This window comes from Mus musculus, chromosome 7 (assembly GCF_000001635.26).
Source record: "Mus musculus strain C57BL/6J chromosome 7, GRCm38.p6 C57BL/6J".
NCBI lineage: Eukaryota > Metazoa > Chordata > Mammalia > Rodentia > Muridae > Mus > Mus musculus.
The window spans coordinates 33,687,022-33,710,882 of NC_000073.6; the positions used below are offsets into that span (position 1 = coordinate 33,687,022).

The 23,861-nt window shown below is 39.7% G+C and overlaps 1 pseudogene; it reads left to right on the forward strand.

Moving 5' to 3' along the window:
* On the forward strand, window positions 10,236-10,762 carry Rpl23a-ps12 (ribosomal protein L23A, pseudogene 12; annotated as a pseudogene).

Genomic DNA, 23,861 nt, shown 5'->3' on the forward strand with positions numbered 1-23,861 from the left:
GGGGCACACCTGCCTCAGCTTCCCACAAATGGGGATCACAGCTGGAAAGCAGCATGTCTTCACATCATTTCTTTGGACTTTGCTGGTCATCCGATTGCTCTGTATAAGCCTGAACCTGCAATTTACCATTTAACCAGTGTGTCATTTGCAGAGACTTTATACTAGGTATGACACCATTTCTCTGTAAGTGTGACCCAAGCAAAAAGCAGATCCTTCATATGCATTGCCCTCATTACCTAAAACATTTTTTCTCCACATCTCTGGGTAATTTGTCACCTAAATCACCAGACTGCATCAAAAACCAACATGTCCATGAAGGGCTAGCTATGCTTTAACATATATGAGGCACACACCAATACCCACTTTGAGTATTGGTACTCATTGTGGCAGGCCTGAGCAGTGAGTGTATCATTGGTGCTTGAGAAGCAGAGTGGAGCCTCTGCTCTCTGTCTTCCACAATCCCCTGTTGCCTTTCTACTGTTTATCCTGTGTTCAGACATCAGAAGTCGCTGGCTACCTGAGGCTGCCCTATCCTCAACTTTCAACATTCCAGAACATGAAGCAAATTAACCTCTTTCCCAAATACATTTCCTAGTCTTGGGTCTTTTGTCATAGCAACATAACACAGATTACAACCCTGCAGTATGCATGGAACCCTTGTGTATAAGAGCACACCCAACCTCCACCATAATGAAGACTCTAAACCCTGCTTCTTGCCTAGATCCTCTTGCATTAGTTGCCTTTTGGTGTGCTTCGGATGTCTGAAGGCTCAGGAGAGCAAAGCCTTCCCCTCTTCCAGGGTCAACACACATAATAGGTCTTCACAAATGCTAGTTAGACTGACTGTAGTGTTATCTCATTTCTCTCAAGTCTATAAACAAGACCCTTCTAAAAATATGTAACACCATCTTCCCATATAACTCAGGCTTAGCCTCAAACTACTCCTCCCCCCCATGTCTATGTTATATAAGTGCTTGTGTTTATGTAATTTGGCTCGTATTTAATTTTAAAAGTACAGATATAAGTGTTTTGATAAGTCAGAATTAAGTAGTTTGTTGTAAAAGGTACTTGACTGTCACATTCTGTCACCTGGTGACAGAATGAAGTTTGCTGAAGACTTAAAGAGTCCAAATCCTTTGACTTTTACTCGTTAGATGAGCCAAACAGAATTTACCTCCTGTAAATTTTTCAACAACTAAGTGCCAAGTACTGAGATCTAATTGTGAGCTCTCTTCTAGGTCCACTGGTCAGTATTTTTATGACCTTGCATGTCCTGAAGGCTGCAGAGGACCCTAGAATGTACCCAGTGGAGGGATTTTCTCATCTGAACAGGGTTGGGAACAGAGACAATGGCATTATGTGGCTAAGCAAGTATCGACTACTGGTTGGCCATACACTACTCTGCTTTTGGTCATGGTGTCTTAGCACAGCAAGAGTAATTATAACTAAGAGACATGGCAAATGTGTATGTATGCATAAGGTATTCAGTGACAGACAGTGAGACCCTTAAGTTATGCTCCACCATATATATGTGTGTGTGTGTGTGTGTGTGTGTGTGTGTGTGTGTGTATACATTATATGTGTGTTTATACATACATATATATGCATATGTATGTACTCATTTGTCATTTTATTTAGTTTAACTTTACATGTATGGGGATTGTGCCTGAGTGAGTGTCTTGGCAGTCATGTTTGCAGTGTCTGTGGAAGTCACAGGAGAGCGCTAGACCCTCTAGAATTGAAGTTATAGTTCGTTGTTAGATGCCATGTGTTTGGTGGAAACAATTCTGAGTCCTTTTTACAGCTTACACCACCTTATTTTTTTTTTTGAGACAAGGTCTCTTACTGGAGCTTGCTAATTTTGCTAGATGGGATGGCCAGTGAGCCCTGGGTGGGCTCTCTGGTGCTGGTGTTACCAGGGGGCACTTTGTGCTTGGCCATCCTCACAGCTTCTGAGGTCTGAAAATCATAGACTCAAGCATGTACCCAGCAAGTGCTTCACTGACTGGCCTGACTTCACTGACTTTACTGACTGCTGCCTTCTTGAAAACATGTTATCTGTACTGATGACCTGAAGGGAGATCAGCTCCTAGGAGTAACATCTTCAGATCCTCTGGAATTCTTCTGTGAGATGTAAGAACACTGACTTTCATCCATGTTCATTTATCTGCCATGCAACCATTCACACCAGCACGAGTTTCTAAGTTATTTCACCATTATAGTACAATCTAATATAATGTTATTCAGTTTATTAAATTGTTTCATATTTGTCCATTAGGAGCTTCTTAATGCTTACGGATGCCAGTTTTCACAGACATTTGTGGGTGAGTGTTCATGTGTTTGTGTGCTTTTGTGTGTGTGTGCCTGTGTATTGCCCCTTTTGTTGGGGGATCTCCTATCTGCGTGGAATGGGTCTCTGATGGCAAGTGGGCGAAGGACTCGGTGAATGACAAACAGATATGACATGAGAGGATGTGTTGAATCTGAGTGTAATGTTACAAAGTGAACACCATTCTTATACAATAGAGAAAACAAAGGGGTAGGATGTCACAGCAGGCAAAGTACATTGAAGTTACCTGACACAAAACAAAGGAATGACTTCAAAATATCTTACAGGAACCAGGTAATATTTACAGTAAGGATAAAACAGCCCTGCCTATGGTCAGCTAATGACAGGTAAGGATTTCACACCCTAGTCACAATTTGTGCTACTCCTTTGAGCCTTGTGAAAGCTAGCATAAGGGAGTTCTGCTCTAGCAGACCTTCTCATGAATAATGCAATACCACAACCCCCCTCTATCCTAGGCCTTGATAAATTCTTGCATGAGTGCAACTTGGCTGTTCTTTTAAGTATCTGTGGGGAATCTCTATTTTTCAGAAGAATTCACCAACTTGCTTCTAATATGCAATGTAGCCCGCTATACCTGGCTATAATTAAGATTCCTGTCTCAGTGGAATTCCCTAAATCTTTCATGGTAAATCCACCTATTAGCTAGGCCATTGTGTATTCCCTCATTTGGGTAAGACTGGCTACTGTCCTAAGTAATCACTCTGCAAACTAGCCCTGAGCTATTCTAACTCTGTTCTTTGTAATGCCTAATTAGTTTCACCTTCTCTACTAGAAGTAAATTTGAATGTTACTGAATAGATAGCTTTCTCACTGGATTCCTACTGAATTACAAGCTCTTCTACTTCAAGGATATTCTAGGACATTGGAACAGTGGTGGAGGCTCACCTATGTTAAAATTCAATCTTTAAATGCACTTATAATAAAACAATACTGAAAGAAAGCATACACCATACTAACTGAGGGATAGGGTTTGAGTATATGGCTTATGAGAATGTGAAGGTTCCAGGAGGCATAGTTTCCTTGAAACTCTTTGCCTCATAATTGCTTCCAGGCCTCTCCACCTGTCAAGCAGACTTCACCAGAGTAGGCGTAGCATTGTATGGACAGAGGTGCCAAGATATGTGTGTGTGTGTGTGTGTGTGTGTGTGTGTGTGTGTGTGTGTTCACTTGTGAAGGTCAAATGACAATTTGGAGGAGTTAGTTCTATTCTTCTATCAGGTGGATTCTGGAATTTGAACTCAGATGTTTACCTTCAATCAGTGCACCTTTAAACACTGAACTATCTCAACAGTCTTCAACTAATTATTTGAGACCAGGTCTCTTATTGAAAAATTTATTCTCTGATTTGTTAATAAAAACTGATGTACCAATGGCTGAGTAGAAGAGAAAACAGGGATGCACTTCCATCAGCCAGGGGAGAGGATGAAAAAGAAAAAGAGAATTTGGCTACCAGGAAAGGGTCCTAAGGAGACACCATGGGAAAACACCTGGAGTAGAGACAGCCAGAGCAATAGCAAAATGTAAGTATCTTAGGGAATGTCATTGGAAGGTAGGCAGTTTAGCTTAGAGAAATAGAACAGATCAATGGCTGCCCACTTTTTTCTGCTATAATGCTTGATTAAATAAATAGAATGGTCTCTGTCTCATTTATTTGGAAGACAGCCAAGATAGACAAGAAACAGCTCCTTTTAAAATTGCATTAACAAAAGCACAGCTTCCTTGGTCCTGAAGAATTCAGTAATTCTCTTATTTACCCATGAGCTTATCTACCAGCGAAAGTACAGATCTCCACATTCCACCCAGGATCACCACAATAGTGTGGGGAATATTCACAAGTATAGAGTCCTGCCTCACAGTCACCTGCCTCACAGTCACTGTCACCTGCCTCCCATTCAACTGTCTCACAGTCACTGTTACCTGCCTCACAGTCACCTGCCTCACAGCCACCTGCAACACAGTTAGTCACCTTGCTGAGAGTCACTGTCATCTACTTCACAGTTATCTTCATCACAGGCCCTGCCACCTGCCTCACAGTCACCTTCCTCACAGTTAGTCACCTGCCTCAGACTCACTGTCATCTACCTCACAGTTATCTTCATCACAGTCCCTGTCACTTGCCTCACATTTAGTCACATTCCTCACATTTAGTCACCCTCCTCACAGTTAGTTACCTGCCTCCCAGTTAGTCACCTGCATGATTGCCACCAACCTTTATGACTGTTCTGATTCATACCCAATCCAATGTGTGTCTCTTGCACCCCTGGTCCCTTACCAAACACCTTTCTAACCCATATACTTGATAAAACCTCATCTGTCATTGTGACAGCCATCTCAGTCTGAGAGATAAGTCCAGTGTTATTAAGTGGACCACTCCCTTCCTTACACTTAGCACCACAGCCACAATCCTCTGAATGTTTCCTTCCCTAAGAATAACCAACTTATACTTCCATCCTCGTATACATCACCAAAATACACAGTTGGTCTTCATTTGGAATCTTGGTCCTGAATTTCTCCAGACTTGTGTCCAGACATACACTCAAGGCCTTCACACACACTTCTCTAGGACATCTCAGATTCAACAAAGCTCCAAACCTACTTCTTAACATTCATTATTTTAAAAAAATGATCCAACTGACCTGTCCACATCAGAAGACAACATTTTCTTTTGTTTAGCTATAGACATCAAAAGCCTCAGGTGGCCTTGTGTCCCCTCTTTGCCTCTACTCATATTGGACTCTCCCAGACCAACAGAAGACATTCCTTTGTCCTATACCTGAAATCACAATGATGATCAATCCGGAGCTCTGGACTTTGGCCTTCACTGGCACTGTTCCCGAAGCTCCTGTCTTAAGCCTATCTTCTGCCCTCCACTCCTGTGCCAGTGAATATATACTGTTCCCACTCTGTTCACCTATAATGATGGGAATAGTCGATGTGTGTATGTGTGTGAGAGAGGAGGGAAGGAGAGGAAGAAAGTGAGAGAAACCTCAAGCAGCAGTGAGTGCTTTGAGAACACTCTTGGAAGACAGGCTTCACTGAGACAGGTCATTTAATTTGGTGGAAACACAGGTATTTAAACCTTTGGGGCTGAATAGGGGCTTCCATGGAGAGTGTATAGCAGTGGTTGAAGCCATAGTGTTGCGAATGCCTCATTTGCTGATGCTGTTGAACATGACCTTGTAAGGGGAAAGGACGTCTAACCTGGCTACTGAGCTGTGTGACCTCCTCCAGTGGGGCAAAGGTGTAGGCCCAGGTCTAAGCAGTCTAGGACATGCCATTGTAATTCCACGGTCACTAATACCCAGTAAACAAAGACTCAGATCCTCAGCTGCCAGTCTAGTCCTCGATCTTGCATCTTAGCCCTCTGATCCTGCAAGACATGATGCTAAACTATAACTGACTGCCAGCTGTCTCACCTCAGGATGCACATACATCAATTCAGGTACTTGTAATACTTTCTACAGGACATGCCACTGGTAGTCAGATACTAGGATGTGCCCACACAACTGCTGTTCTGGATTAAGTATCTATATCTGATCAGACCACAGGTCTAATAGACATATATAAAATCAAGATAGTCCTAGCCTAATTTCTAGTTAAAAGAGGAGTAGGATATATATGGCAAGGTAACATGAGATATATTCTGCTTATGTCTGCTTAGCTCCTGAGTGTCTCTGAAGTTACAGAAACCTGTGATAGAGTGACATTGTGTTAGAAGCCACACTTGTTGCAGGATATCTGATCACACTGTGAACAATGAGACTGAATTTAAAAAAAAAAATCTGTTTCTTTTTTTCGTGTGGCTCAGCTCTAGCACACATCTTTAAACCAAGAGCTTTCTGTAAGCAAGAGCTAAATAAAGTCAATGATAAGTCAAGAGGCAGTAAGAGCAATCAGTTGTCAGGGAGTGCACATAAGAAAACTCAGTTTAGAGGAAGGAGCATCTTTGAGTTGAAGAGGATTTAAGAGAGCATGGGGAAAGAGATGGTGAGTTTTCCTTCTTGGACATCAGTGGAGTAGGAAGGTTAGCTGGGTGCTTTCTCTGCTTCCAATTAGCAGGTTTTCACCACATTATGTGGCTCCTAAGTCAGAAAATTTGGAATTTTATAAAATTCTATAGTAGGAGAGAGATTTTGAGAGTACTACCATCCAGTACTCATCCAGGGGCAACAAAAGCCTTCATGTACCTCAATCCTTGTGCTGCAGCACAGTGGCCTAATTCCTGTGCTTTACATATACATCCATACATATATGGACAAAACATATGCATCCATATACCCATAAAAATCTCATACATAGAATAATAATAAAAAATTTATAAGTAAAGCAAATGAAACTCCTTCCACAGTGGAGCCCTCCATCACACTCAACTCCAAGTCATTTTTACCTCTGAGCAAACTCTAGGGACATTTTTTAATCCTGTCTAGGGAGGAGTCTCCTTAGCTCATCGTGATGGCATCAGCACCCTCAGAATCAAAGTACCCTTGCTCAACTGCTCAGTTTCCCATCTCTTCTCAAGTAAATCTTCAAGCCTCTACACATGAAGGTCTCTCATTGCAGAGAAAACTTCTAGGGCCCTCCTGACACTTGGTGACAGAAACAGAAACTTACTAACGGAAGGCTCCCCAGGCCTGATCATCTGGGCAGAGATGAAAAGACTTGAGCAGGTGAGGCTCTGACTTCTGATGTGCACTTGGCTGCACTCAAGTGCTGCCTGGGGCCACAGCACCTTCCAGGCAGTGTGTCCAAATGGCTGCCACCTGTAGACCAGAGGCTGAAAAAAAGTAGTGTCAGGCTGTGCCCTAACAGAAGCCATGCTGGGCAGTACTGCAGTCACTTATGCAGTGTCCTCCTGAGCCTAGCCTACATGTTGTCCTTCAGTTTCTGAGTTCCTTAACTCGATGCAGTAGCTCAAAACTCAGATTCTACAAATCCTGTACAAAGCCTCAGCCTGACAAAAGCTGTAAGTTTCACCCTCAGACACCAAGCTGAGTCTTCTAGGCACTGAAGTTCTCAAGGCATGAAACTTCATAGGCATGAACACCATCATGTTGCACAACATATACATACAGACCTTTGGCGGCCATCCTTGCAGGTGTTCCAAAGTTCTGCCCCCACTCCCACTACAGTGATGTACAGCGATTGCCATGGAAAGGACTGAAACTATGCACAGGAAATCTTATTTCAGATATTTTTAACACCACAAAACCAGAGGACACAAGTAACCATATGTTCACCCAATGGCCTTGGAATTAATATCATTCCCTTATTTCTATTCAGATGCATGTGGGCTGCATAATATGTCAACTGTGGGGCTGTTGCTGTGGCTCAATAACTAAAGGCACTTGTTTCCTAGCATGGCAACCTGAGTTTAGACTCCAAGACCTAGGTGGTAGGAGAGGACCAAACCTACTCCTGTAGGTTGTCATTTGACCTTGACTCATAAAGGGGGGGGAGGAGATAGAGAGGTGAGAGAGGGAGAGAGGGGAGGGGAGAGGGGAGAGGATAGAGGAGAGAGGGGAGAGGGGAGAAGAGAGAAGGGAAAAGAGGGAGAGAGAGAGAGAGAGAGAGAGAGAGAGAGAGAGAGAGAGAGAGAGAGAGATTAAAGGCAGTTGTGTAGGATCATGTATGTTTGGACAATGAAAAAATTCCAAGTAGGATCATGATTTCATGATTGGAAAAACTGGAGGAATGCTGTTGAGTTGAATAGATGGAGACACCAACTCTAAGCAATCTCAGGTTCCCAGAGAAAACATGTCTCTGTCGTCAACCATTTTCAAAGTAACAGATGTTTATAGGAGTTGCTGATGCAGAATGTGTGCAAACTGGTAATTTGTTACTGTGAGAGTGTAGGGTTGTGTTAAATGCTGTTTTAAAAATACATTTATTTTAATTCTGTATGTATCATGTCTGCATGGATGTCTGGTTACCATGAGACTGTCTCTGTGGGCCAGAAGAGGACCTTGGGTCCTCTGGAATTGGAGATATAGAAAGTTATAAGCTGTAATAGGTGCTGAGAACCCTTGTCCTCTGGAAGGGCTATTAGCCACTGACCAATTTCTGCATATCAAGGTGTTTCCCACTAGAAAATGACTCTAAATTCATTGGCAATTGTGGTTGAAATAAATCTATATCAGGAGTAAAACTTATCTTAGAAAATCAGTTGTGAAATACAAAGTAACTAGAAACACAGTTATTCATTCAATTATGCCCAATATGGAGCCGAGACAACATTACTGGGAAATGTATAAAAATCTAAAATCTCCATATTGTGATCACAGACAGGGCTGTGATATAGAAAAAGTGCAAGAGAAGTTGGTGGCATAAGCGTGAACCTTGAATAGCTAGCTTACAATTGCTGTAATACATGTCCTCTTCTGGTCTCTCAGGGAACCTACCTATTCAAGTACATAACCCATGCATCTCTATACCTATAACTGATAGTAAAACAACCATTTGAATAAAAATAAAACACAACTTTTGTGTTTATCTTCTGAGTTGCTGGTTAAAAGTGAATGGATCTTTCTTACTATGCCAGACCACATGAATCCATGCTTTATGACCCCATTCCTTGGTTGGTCTGCACTAAATTATGATTCAATCATAGATGTGATAACTTACTCTGAGGGACAGTCTACAAGTCAGTTCTGAGCTCCACTGAGAGATACTTGCCCCTCATAGCTTCCGTGTTTTACTCTCATGAAGCAAGCTGAGGTACACGGTAAACGTACTTGCAAAAATACATGGAAATGCACCTTCTAGCATAAATTATGTGATCAGATATTGTAGGACTGTATATTTCAGGGTGCTTCTACTTTGATTTAGATGTGGGAGTTTTGTTGAGGTTTGATTTTGCTGTCTATTTTAATGCTAAATGTGGTCCCCCAAGACCTGGAATCTGCACATAGACCTGTGACCCTGATCCAAGTCATTTCTTGTTGGTATATAAAGATACCAGCAGCCAATAGCTGAGCATAACAGACATAAATGGGGTTTAAGTTTCCCAGCCTTGGGGTCAGAAGAGGACCATGAGGAGAAGAAGGTGCAGGAGGGAGAAGGAGAAACCACGATGGCATAAGTGAACCAAAAAAATGTGGCCTTGAGGGCTGGCCAATTGTTGAGCCCAGATGAAACACAATAAGTAGTAATTAACAATTCAAGGTTATTGATAGTAACGTAGATTCTAATAGCATAAGTGGTAGTTATCTGTCCAGTTCTAGTGTTGATTAAAGATTCTTATAAAGTTTATGTGTGTATTTTATCCAGGAACTAAAGAACCAAAACCTGTGTGGAAACCCCAGGTTTAGATTAAAAATTTCTATAATATACTAAAACCTCAATATCTAGCAAAAGTTCACTTTTAAAAAAATTAGTGTTGGATTGCCAAATGGAAAACATACACTGTCGTCTTAAGATTAGGTGGTGGGGAGAATTGATTTCGTAGCTGTGTGGTTTTTCTTGAAGCTGTTTTGGGAGTGGGAGGACTAGGACAAAAATACAAATTTTGGCATGAGTGATTCTAAGTTAAGATGAAGTTGAGCCCCCCCCAAACCACAACCAAACAACATGCTAAGGGGCAGGCTTGGGCTCCAGCCTGAGGTCTCTCAATGCTTCTCTGCTTTCTTGGAGATGCTGCTTAATTCCTAAGATGCTAAAGCCCCTTGCTGTGCAAAGAAGCAGGCAAATTCCTGCTACTCAGAGGGCAGAAAGCAAGGCTACATGCCTTCCAAAAAAAGTATAAAGAATAAATGGAAATGTGAGATTTCAATGCCATCTTAAGAAACTGGTTTCAATATAAGTACATTTATCCACAGAGATATTAAACTCTATAGACTGGAGAAATATATAAAAATTACAGTAAGTATATTTTAGAAGGAAAAAATAGCCTTTTCACCAAGATGGCACCAAAAGCAAAGAAGGAAGCCCTGGCCCTTCTCAAAGCTGAAGCCAAAGTGAATGCCTCAAAAGCTAAGAAGGCAGTGCTGAAAGTCATCCACAGCCACAAAAAGAAGATATGAATGTCACCTGCCTCCAGGCAGCCCAAGTCTCTGTGGCTCCAGAGACAGCCAAAATATCCTTAAAATTGTGTGCCCAGGAGAAACAAGCTTGTCCACTATGCTGTCATCAAACTCACACTGACCACCGAGTCAACCATGAAGAAAATAAAGAATAACAACATGCTTGTGTTCATTGTGGATGTCAAGGCCAACAAGCACCAGATCAAAGAGTCCGTGAAAAAACTCTATGACATTGATGTGGCCAAAGTCCATACCCTGACAAGGCCTGACAGAGAGAAAAAGGTGTATGTTTTCTTAGCTCCTGATTAGGATGCTCTAGATGTTGCCAAGATGATTGTGGTCATCTAAACTGAGTCCTGATGGCTAATTCTAAATATACACTTTTTTCACCATAGGTAAAGAAGGGAGAAATAATAGAAGTGTAATATGTCAATGCTACATTAAGCAACTGAGTTCTTTCGATGAGGGATCCATGGGTACACTGGGACAGGTTATCCTAGCACATGATACATATGTTGTCCTGAAAATAGACTTATACAGTAAATATAAAGGAATTAAAATGCAGTTAATTATAGGAAAAATATTAATTCAATTTATATAAAGATAAAAGGGATATTTGTATTTGTGTAAAATAAGATAAAGGGGAAAGTGTATTTGTCCAGAGAAATATTAATCTCCATAGAAGGGAGAAATAAATGAATGGCTTTAAATCTTTTTAAGGATGCATGGATGAAAAATCAAATTCAGTACTTTGATGTCAATGCTTATAAGACCAAGGCAAGGACAGTTAGGTTTCTTGTGAATCAGAAGCCAACCTAATCTATAAACAAATCTTGGCCAGCTTGGGCTATACAGAGAAATCCTATTTTAATAAATAATAATTGTTTTTCATAATTTAAATGTTTTCATTTCAAAATGAAGGTGGTTATAAGTTTGGTAATTACAATTCCCACTGTAAACCACTGGGTCTTTGGACTATGGTTTCTGGAGTCCAGACCAGGGACTGTGTCGATTTACCCCATTGATAAAATTTCATATAGGAGGTGTTAAAAATCCTGGGCATACACAAGTGCTTAGAGGCAAGACTGAGTTGTCACTTTGTTTAATGAGACCAGAGAGCTAGTATACAAGATTTAGGCCCAAAATTCAAATGAGAAACTGAGCCTTTATTATGAGGGAATTGGAATCCACATTGCCTGTAACCTTGCTTATTTTGCCCACCAGATCACTTATTGGGAAATTCCCTACCTGTGAGCTATATAGGTCTTTCCTTTTCATGTCCAATGCTGATATATGGAACCCCACCTTAGGGTGAGGCAGGCTGTATATCAAATAAATAGCTTGGTTTAGTTAATTGCTTTCTTTAATTAATTTAGCCATGATGATTTAACTGGGTATTTTTCTCCTCCCATCTTGCATTAACAATGTCAAAAATATTAGAAAGATCATAAAGACACACCTTAAAGATATATGTCACACTACACTGGAAAGTCCAAAGAAATAGATTTCATTAATGCAAACTAACAGGGCTAAAACATGGCAAGATATGTAACTTATAACTACAATAAAACTTACAACTACAATGTAACTTACATCACAAATGAGATTGAAATAGTAGTGAAAAGTTTCCCAGGTCAAATTTTCTGGACCAGCTGAGATCACTGATGAATTCTACCAAGCCTTTAAAGAACTAAGATTAATGAATCTCCAATGGATGACTGTGAGCATCCACTTCTGTATGTGCCAGGCACCAGCAGAGAGCCTCACAGTAGAAAGCTATATCAGGTCCCTGTCAGCAGGTTCTTGTTGGCATCTGCCTAGTGTCTGGGTTTGGTGGTTGTTTGTGGGGTGTATCCCCAAGTGGGGCAGTCTCTGGATGGTCATTTCTTCAGGCTCTGCTCTGAACTTTGTCTCTTTAGCTCCCTCTATGGGTATTTTTCCCCATTCAAAGAGGAACGAAGTATCCTCACTTTGGTCTTCCTTCTTCTTGAGTTTCGTGTTTTGCAAATTGTATCTTGGGTATTCTAAGTTTCAGGGCTAATATCCAATTATTAGTGAGTAGCCAGAAAAATACCCAGATATCTGAATGGGTCTGAAGCCCCATAGAAGGAACATAAATATGAAGTAACCAGTACCCCCAAAGCTACTTGGAACTATACCACCAATCAAAGAAAACACATGGTGGAGCTCGTGGCTCTAGCTATATATGCAACAGGGGATGGCTAGTCAGTCATCAATGGGAGGAGAGGCTCTTGTTCCTGTGAAGGCCCTATGCTCCACTATAGGGGAATGCCAGGACCAGGGATGGGAGTTGGTGGGTTCGGGAGCACGGGGAGGGAGGAGGGGATAGGGGATTTTTAAAGGGGAAACTAGGAAAGGTGATAACATTTGAAATGTAAATAAAGAAAATATCTAATTAAAAAAGAAAAAATATTAATGAGTCTCAAGTTATTCCATAAAGTAGATAAGAACACAATTATTGAAGTCAATATTGCCCTGATACCAAAGTCACACAAAGACACAACATGAAAGGAAAATCATAGGTTACTCTCTATGGCGAAAGTGAATGCAATATTCTCAGTAAAGTCACATTAAACTCAATTCAGGAACACATCATTTCAGAGATAGTTCTGCATACACATATCCCAGTGTGTCATCACAAACTCAATGAGAGGAATAAAAATAACATTTAAACAAATGCAGGAGAAGCATTTGTTAATATCCAATGGTTTTCCCCTGGATAAATTTCAGTGGAATCCATGAAAAATTCACTTATTCAGGATAATAACTGCATAGAAATGGACAGAATATATATACGTATATATGATAAGCATACAGGCCAGTTAAAGATAAGTGTAAAAAACTCAAATTATATCTACTAAGATTAAGAGTAAGACAAAAGGGTCCCCACTCTCTACTTCTATTCGATATCATGTATGGACTCTTCATCAGAGCAATAAGACAATGGAAGAAAATAAAAGGGATACAAAGACAAGAGGAAGAAACCTAAGAATATCTATTTGCAGATGATGTTATTTTACACCAGGAATCTATTAAGTCCTATGTAACTCTTGCCTGTGTAGGCAGCCTTTCTATGCTGTTACTAATGATTTAAAGAAACTTCCTCATGTGCTGTTATGAGGAAATTTTCTCTTGACTTAGGTGGTTGCATATTCTGTTATGTTCTGTGCTTTGGTGTTCTTGGAAACCCATAACAGTAGAAGTCAGTTAGAACTACTTTGTATATTTAGCCACAATATGCTTGAACCAGAACCAACTACCTGATAGCACTTCCTTGCACCTCATTATGCCCTATTTTGGTTTTCTTTTTAGACTCTTCCCCTGAGATGGACCCCAACATAAGAGAGATACATAAACCAATATAAGAAGCTATTTGGAATAAGACTTCTATTTTGGCTTGGAGTCAAATAAAGTTCCTAAGACCTCCCTGGGTATTGACATCCTAGTATTAGACATAAACAGACATGTATGTGGGTAAAGACATCCTGTTAAGATATATATGTTAGGTAAGGCAAGCCTGCTTCCACATTTCAACACCCCAAGCAATGAGTGCAGAATAAATGTACAACAAAGACATGTTCATAAGGAAGTGTCCTATCCCTTGATCCTGATTGGTGGAGTTAGTTAGCACAGATTTTTTTATGGCTTGCAAGGCTTAAAAGCTATGGAGGATCCTGTCTCATGGTCACAGCTACCTCCTGAGCCTGGTCTGCATCCTTGATAAACCAATAAAGCTCAATATGCTATCCTTTTCTGACTGGGATCCGTGTTTATGTGGTTTGTGAGGCAGTGCCTGGACCCCCAACAGAAACACATAGAGATAAACACTTTCAAAAGTGGAGATTCCAGAGGGCAGAATATAAAATAAACATACAAAAATCAGTAGCCTTTTTATATACCCATAAAAGACATACTGAGGGGAAAAAAGAAACGGAGAAATTATCATACTAAAAATCACCCCAAGACTATCACAATTCCTTGGAATAAACCAAACAAAGGAAGTAGAATACAAGCTTGCAATACAAGCTTTAAAACAGAGCAAAATAGAGAAAGACAGAAGATGAAAAGACTTCCCATGCTCAGGGACTAAAAGGGTAAATGTTGTGAAAATGCAATTATACCATAATGCCTGCATTATTCATTACAGAAATTAAAAAAGAAACCCTAAAAATGGAAACATAAATGGCAATGAAGTTCTGAGAACTAATGATATGTCTGGAAGTATCACTATTCCTGATCTCAAATATACCACATATCCGTAGTGATAAGAACAGTTTGGTACTACCCTAGAAACAGACATATAGGGCACTGAGATAGAACAGAGGTTGTGGATAGAATCCCACACTGCTATACCTAACCCATATTTAATTAAGATGCCAATAGTGTACATCAGAGAAAAGGCAGCCTCTTCAACAAGGGCATCTTCTTGATTAATGATTAATATGGGTGACCTCAGCCCACTGTAGGTTTGTGTTGCTACACTTGGGCAGGTGGTTCTAGGTTGTACAAAAAAGTAGGCTGAAGAAGGCATGCAGAACAAGCCAGAAAGTATTTTTCCTCCTTAACCTCTGCTTTATTTCCTACCCTGACTTCCTCTACCTTAATATGAGCCAGCTGAAAGTTGAACTCCTTTAATCCTGAGTTGCTTTTGGTTATGGTCTTTATCACTGCAATAAAAAGCAAACTAAGATCAAAAGGTAGCCAGTGAATTTTGAATCTCTTGTACTTTGAAATTGAACTAGGTATGTACCCTGTAACATTTCTAGGATGGGTTTTCCAATGGGGTATCATTCACTCAGGTTGATGATCAAACAAGATAATGCTACTCAAATTCACAACCGTATTTCTAATAATGTAAGGCCTGTAGCAACACAAATCCTCATTGGGTTCCATGTAGTATTAGGAGAATAAAGAACAAACATGGATGCATATGTTGTAGTCTTTCAGCTTCATACCACCAGAGCCCCCATGGAACAAAACCCTTTGAAGAGGAGGCATGTCCCTCCTTCCAAGGTGATCATCCAGCCACCTCAGCAAAATGCCTCACAGAAGCTGTCCCATTGGCGGCTCCTGTTAAAATGAAGCCACCATACCATCTCTTCATTTTCAGACCTCACAAGAGTTGCAAAAGGTGTACACAAAAACGTGACATAGTAACTTGCTAGGGTCAGCTAAAACAGCCACGTAGGAGCTATCCATGGTGTGGGCAACTTCTTTCAGGGCTCAGGTTCCACCTTTCTTGAAACACCACTGCAGGAGCTATACCACAGGAGCTGTCTAAAGTGGCATAACCTCCTCTCCAGCCTCTCCCTTCCTCCCCAAAGCCCCAAAGAGATGGCACATAAGACAAAGTAATCCGCAGACAAGAATGACTTCACACCCTAACGCATAGGCCTGTTGCAGGGAAGAAGGGATTAATATAAACCCATCATTCCCTGAAGAGGAAAATCCATGAATCACTGGGCTTCCTTCAAAAGCTCACTAATCCCAAAACAGGAAAGCTACAAATCTCTAAGTTCCCCAAGCTTAGGACTTGAAATACCATCAACCCTTACTCTGGAAATCTCTGCCCTTAGAAGCTTCACCACCTCAGAAATCCCAAATAGGTATGGTCTTTTTGCCTGGAGCAGAGGGCAGCCATCCTGGATTCATGCCTCCACACCATGGACCCTACAATAAATCTATTTCATGAGATTTCCTGACTGGTATGACTCTCATCAGAAGAAGGAAAGAAGAAAAAAATGCCAAAAAGAGAAAAAAACAAAGACATGAAGCAGGGCTGGGGATCCTGAGGTCCTCAGATCAGCTGGTGTTACCCTTCATTGGGAGGTGTTTTGCCTTTGTTGAGAGTGCTTCCTTTCAAATCTGTGTGGTTTTTTGAGCTTCCATGTCTTGGGATACCCTTCCACTGGGAAACATTTTTCCCTTAGGAGTTCTATGGCTCCTAGGATTCCTAGTCCCAGGATACACTTCTGTGCTAGCAGAAACACTTATCACCCCCTTTACCATGGCAACTTGCTTTTACACTCAATAATCGCATATGTTTGGAAAATATTTATATATTTCCTGCTTCTCTCATCACTTTTCAGAGCCTAGTCACCTGAATTCTTTCTACCTTTGTGTGTGTGTGTGTGTGTGTGTGTGTGTGTGTGTGTGTGTGTGTTTGCAGTATCATGAGAATATACCTGAGAGAAAACATTGAGTCTGACTTATGCACTATTAAAGCATGGCCTGCATACACAATAGACTTCTGTAAACCAGGAATAAGAAAAATATCACATTTGCAAAAACTAGAGATCATACTAAATCTGGCAAGCTGTTTTATCTGTCTAGGCTCTTTACTCATTTGTAAAGTATGCTTCTGAATTTTTCTTTATAATTTTTTAATTAATTTACTTCGTGTTTACAGGTGATTTCCCTACATGTATGTATGTGCACCATTTGATGCTTATTGACTGTGGAAGTCAGAAGAGGTCACCAGATTCACTAGAACTGGAGGTACACTTTGATTGGTATATGTTGCACTGCTAAGTAAATTCAGCTCAAACTATACCAATTTTGTAATAGCTTTCTGGGGCTCAGTACAAGATGGAGGACTCCCTTCATTGGCAGGGCTTCCCTTACTCTGACTTTGACTGGGGCATTCACACCTCACCCATACCTCTACTTGCAAAATCCCACACAGCCATAGTAAAGATTGCAAATTCAACTTCCTTCTTATAAGAACCCATAAGAATCTAGCACCTGAGATTCCTGAAATTATTCCCCATGCTATGAGGTATTTTGGTACATTCAATCTTCCACCAATGAAATTTCTCCTTCGTGGATGCTTCTTTTCCCTCTCTCCTAAAATTGTGTAAGCCTTAAATCACCCCAAGTAATGGTGATCTATCTCCTTGCATCTGGACCTGGTACTTTTTCATTATCGAACATAGTCACAGGGCTTCTGAACACCTCAGTCTTTCACACCTGCTAAGTTTGCACTCATGGACCAATATCAGCCTAAATCCCAAAGGGCAGAGAGAGTCAAAATCATGTATTATCTATTATTGTGTATTATGATGTATTATATCAACTTTATCACAGCTGGTAATGAGCTGCAATGTGGGAGCTGGGAATTGGACCCAAGTCCTCCTAGTGATCAGACAGTGCTCTTAACCATGAAGCTTCATTAAGAGTTTTTAAAGAATTACTATTGTTTTTAAAGACAAGGTGCTCTAGCATGGAGTGGCCTTAAAGCTGCTATGTGGTTAAGGATGCCTTTAAATTTCTTATCTTCCTATATCCACCTCCAAGTATTGGTTATTCAGGTGTATACCACCATCATCACACTTTTGTGCAGTGCTGAGCATCAAACCCAGGGCCTTATGAATGCTCAGAAAGCATTTTATCCATGTAGCTACATTTCTAGCCCAAGACCTAGATAACATTTAATGTTAAATAAATTTATATAGTAAAACATATGATAATTTATGTAATATTTGAATATAATGTTATATTATATTTATAACAAAAAAGGATATATATATATATATATATATATATATATATATATACATACATACACATTCACACACACACATGCACATACACACAAACACATATATATGAACATCAGGCTTTATCTCCTCCAAAACATAAAGTAATGTGAATGACCATAAGCAAGCAGTTAAGGTGCTTTCCTTCTAATAAGGTCATGCAGCAATCCAGAGGGTTCTAGTTCAACTCATCTCAATACCCATTAATATACAGGTGGCATTTGCCACTTTCTTCTGCTTCCTGAGAATGCTGACCCATTTGTATAGCTCAGTATCATGGCTGATTTTGCAAAGGTGGAGGAGGATGCATAGGGCTAAAGCTTACTCAGTGATAGGAGTAGGGCTCCAGGAACCTATTCCCTCTGACAGAGTAGTGGTCTATGGAAAAAGACCTGATCCATCTAAGAGAACTTCAAATATCAAGAAAAATAATTATCTTCTGGTAGGATGGGACTGAAAGGTAGAAACTGGGTTAGGCTTATCATATGCTCCAGTGAAACACCAGGACTTTTCCAGCCATGGTTTAAATATTTCATGTCTCCATGAGATGTGCCATGCAAAGTGACCTCTAATGAAGCAGTATAAGAGATAGGGTATTTGTGAGATGATAAGGGTCCACTGTAGCTTTCATTAGCTATTTTGTGGGTTTTTCTTTCTTCCACCCTTATATACCCCTTTTTTTCCACAATTTCATCTCTTAACACTAGAAAAGAGAAAAAAGGATAGAGGGAAAAGGAAAAAGATACATGAATAAAGACAGGGGTCAGAACGGGGGCAATATTATTATTAGACTACTTCTTCCTGGTTAGGAGCTTCAAACTCTTGGGGCAAGTTTGAACTTCACCATCTGGATATCTAATTTCTTCTTGTTTCTTCATTCTGCATGACTGCTTAACCATCCATGACCAACAACAACCAAGAAGCCACCTATCTGGTCCCTAGCATTTATATATGTTTTGAAAATTCTATAGAATTTCAAACTTCACATAGTTGTAGAAACTATCTGAAGTTGGCAAAATCATGTCCCTGCTAGAGCATGAGGCAAATCATAATCAGCTGGTGTGGGCAATCAGGAGCAGCCCCATATCCTGCACTTGGGATAGAAACAATAATTTATTCCCATAATATTTCTGTGTTTTTAAATAAACCAAAATTCCAAAATTATCAGTATGTTTCCTTCTTTCTATTTTTAAGTTAATAATTGTGCTGCATTTAGAAGGAAATTATAAACACAGACATTTTCCGTGAATGAAATAAATTCTTTTTTGATTTAGTGTCCAAGGTTTTCAGGAGACCTCCCTTACTCAGTTCTAATCTTTATGAGTTTTGCTGGCATCCACATCTTTTCATTTCCCGAAGAAAAATAAACACATTTCTGTCCCTGATGGAAATTTTTGAGAGCTTTCATTCTGATATTAACACATCTTTAGAGTATATAGGCTGATTTAATTCCACAGTTTTTTCCTATACCTCGTCTCTTGGGTACTATTGTTTCTTTCTCATTAACATTAAAAAAGTTATAGTTGAGAGAGCACCATTTGTTGTGTCTCTGGGGGACTTTATTCTTCCTTTCTGTTTATAATCATTCTTTTAAGGTATGAGTAGATCTTTCTACAACTGCTTGTCCTGTATGATTCTGTGGTAAACATTTAATATGGTTCATATTATGATAAGCAAAGAATTGCTTCATCTTATTGGAGATATATGTCAGTCTTTTTTGTACAGAAACTTTCACAACATGCATACTTTCCGTAATTGTGTAATTACAGAATCAGCCTTCTCAGAACCCAAAGCAGTTACACATTGAAACCCTGAATATGCATCAATAGTACACAAAAACTAACTTTAGTTTTCCAAATTCTGAGAAATAAAATACACTCATCTGCCAGGTTTGATTACTTTTGGTACCTGTATGGTTACTCCTGGCATGACATCTGCTGATGTCTATTCTCCTTACATGATTCTGCAATGTGTCAAATTGACACCTGGAGATGACTATGATACCACCCTCCAAATCAAGTTCATCAGGCACAAAGACACCCTACCTCCTGTTACTGTTGTCAATTAATTTCTTCTCTAATCAACACATTGGTGATGGTGCCAGCAGCAGTGGATGTGGTGATGGTGGCAGCTATTGCCAATTAATTTCTTCTCTAATTGACCCAATACAGTGGCAGCAGAAACAGGAGTTCCTTGATACTTGCCCCAATGTTCTGTATACCCAAATGAAATACACACACACACACACACACACACACACACACACACACACACACACACAGCCTTTTATTTTAATATGCCTTAAACAACCCAATGGTTGGGCCACTTCCAAGCCTCTGCATGGCTAACGCACTTCTATATTCCCAACTTATTATTAAGATCTATATTCCATTTCTGTTGCTGTAGACCCAGTTAGTTAGCCTCCTGGGGCTGTTCTTCCCAGCTCATTCATGTTGGCAGGCTCTCTGCCCTTTATGTCTCAGCTATGGCAACTATACCTTTCCTGGCATGACATCTAACTCCTTCTCCTTCTCTGTAGCTGTCAAGCAACCATGGATTAACTGGGTTAACTGAAAGGGGGCTATAAATGAAAAAGGACATGTGTGAGAGAAAGATGAAGCCAAGACAAAATTTCCGATCAAGGCAAAGTTTAATTTTCAACACTGTGTTTATATAGGGAAAGCCCACAGACTCTACCCTTTGTTTCAGCTGGATTGAGTTACAAAACAAGCTCAGCAGGCGGTCAACTCCTCAAAGCTACAGTAGGAAATTACAAATGTGGCAAGGCCAAATGACTCCAGCTAAGCTGTAAAACCATCCTTGGTTTCTTTAGCCTACCCAGTGATGGGAGAAGGACGTAATTCCCCCATTTTTGTTCATTAAAGATGAGCAATTATCACTAGCTGAACAGGGGTACACAATTTACTTGTTTTCCATAATCCCAAATAGGGAGTAGAGTGGTTAAGCGATCATGCCTCCCTTAGATCTGTATCCTTATTGCTCCTTCTTACCTGTCGTGGATGACAAACATAGCTTTTCATGTATGTCTCTGGCTTAGATTGATAGGAGCTCAAGAACACTCTTACCCTTCCCTGGCTACTAGGCTTCAAAGGCACACTATCCCTTTTAGACCAAAACCACATAGGACATATGAATATGCATTCAATGCATTTCTTCATAGCGATGAATAACTGCCATGCTGAATAGCTGAGTTTACTGAAAGCAATCCTGTCTGAAGGCAACCAATCTGTTTCCAAAAGTTAAAAGCAACAACATTAAAGTTGTCTGCAGGAATGTCCCAGGTATTCAATTCAGCTGCCAATTGGCAAATATCAAACACAATGTCTGGCCACCAGGTATATGGGGCGGGGGGGGGGGGTGGCTTTGAGAATTGATAGAAAATACTTACTCTCCAGTAAGAGTGGAGACTTCACTGAAGGTTAACTCAGCTGGCTGATAGGGTTTTTGAGCTGTCTTTATCATTGGTATCATAATCATTAGAAGGCTCACGATCTGTGTCCACTTGACTAACCAATCTTTCAGGCAGCCATCAGGCTCCATAATATTTTTGGAAAAAAAAAAAAACAGACAGAACCTCGCCCCCCATATTAAATACCTGATCACAATCATGCCATATCCCAGTAAGTGGATCCTTCCACTTCACCTTTGCATGTATATACCTAATTGTAGAATGCCATAGACCCTCAGCAGAGAGTTCTTTGGCATCCAAATTTTAAAATTTTAACAATAAAAAGCATGATTTAAATAATGTGTGCTGGGATATAATTCCTCTTTTTTATTTTATGAAGATAATTGTTTTAAAGTTCCAAAATACTCTGTCCTTGAGGATTATAAATAATCCCAGTAATATGGGCAATATTAAATTGTCTACAAAACCTCTGAAATGCATGACTGTAATAGACAGTTCCATTATCTGTTTTTATCTGACTTGGAACACCAAGCATAGAAAAATAATGCAGGCAATGACTAATTACATTTTTAATTGTTTTTTTCTGTTAAAGAAGTTGCAACAAGAAAACCTGAAAAGGTATCAGTAGTCACATGTACATATTTTAATTTTCCAAAATAAAAAATATGAGTAATATCCATTTGCCAAAACTGATTAGGTACAAGTCTACAAGGATTAACACCATTAGGTGATACAGGTAGTAATTGAGGATATTGAGAACAAGTCTCTACAATTTGATGTGGACATTTTCTAGAAATACCAAATTATGTCTCAAACTATCACTATTTTGGATGATGTGAAGAATTAAATCGTTTGACTAATTGTTCCTGTAAGGCCTACAGTCTGCTTGGCATAAAAATCTGCAGTGGCATTGACCTCATTGAGGTGTCTGGGCAATTCAGTATGAGCTCTTAAATGTCCTATAAAGTTAAATAATAGTAAATGTTTCTTAAATTAAGCTGTATTTGTATAAATAACTGTTAAATTTGAGAATTAGCAATATCTATAAAAGGAACAATTTCAAGCAATTTTAAGCCATGAGCGATACATTGGCCATAAGTATACAAAATAAAAGCTTGATTTTTCAACATTTCAAAAACAGTGGCTACAGCACATAATTTAATAACTTGTCCTGAAGCAGGGGGAAACTCAAGAGATTAAACATGTGCAATTACATATGCTGCTTTCCTATTATATGAGCTATCTGTAAATACAGTAAGCTGTTGCATCCAACTCGACCAGCAAGGAAAACGCAACCACTGGTTCTTCTTAATGCAGTTTACTCAGGCAGCTTCTCTCTTCAACTCCCCCGAGCCTTGGGGTACAAGCATTTTTATCCACTCAAGTCACAACCACACCTCAACTAATCACCACAGGTCACATTACCTCACCAGGCAGGCTTGCTAAGCCAATCAGGGATTAAGGGCTAGCCATCCACCTAATAGGGGCTTGTTTACTGCCTGGCATAGATTTCCGTCCAGCTGGCCAGGGAGTCCGGAATGGCTTCCCACAGTAATCACTTTCTCTATTGATTATATACACAAACTTACAGGAAATACAAAAGCATTCATAGAGGCACATTGTAACAACTTGTCAATTTTGCCTGAAAATTTTTCATATGCTATAGGCCAATTATCAGTATTCTGCAATAACCAATTTAATTGTTGTTTGAAATAAGGAATAAATATTTCATCAAGTTCTTAAGATATTCTTTCTGAAATTCTTTCATGATTCTATCCTAAAATTCTGTATTAATACAACAACAACTTCATAATACAGTGTTAAAACTTTACTTGGAGATGGAGAAAAATGAATCCACATTAATGGTCCCTTGTGCCAAGGAATTGCTGTGAGCACATGAATAGCAATATCACAAATAGTCAACAATTGATCTAATGTAACTGTTGTTGGCCAATAGCTTCCTGAAAAGTTATTTGTCCCTCACAAGTTAATTTGCATGCTGCTTGAGAATATCAATCAGAAGCTTAAGTCCTCTTGTGGTGAGCTGAAGGTAAGGTCTTAGCCAATTAACATTTAGACTCCTTTAAAGTAAGTAAAGTATGTTTTCTTATTTGAATTTTCTGTGCCACGGTTTCTTTAGGCTATAATCTTTTCTGGAGCAAAAACTACTCCAAAAATTTAAAACTTGTAAAAGAGGAGCAAAGGCTTGTAGTAAAACTCTTTCAGGTGGAATCAGCTAATTAAATATCCTCCATATAATGAATAATATACACTGAAGGATTCAAAGTTCTAACATATTGCATTGAAGCAGAAACAATTTTTTTTACCTAGTTTAAGGCTATTGGCGATTCCTTGAGGCAAAACTTTTCAATGATACCACTTCATGTGTTCTTTACAATTACAAGCACACACACTAAATGCAAACCTTTTACAACCATCGAGGTGCAAAGGAATAGTATAAAAACAATCCTCCAAACCCATAATAATACTATATGCATTTCCTG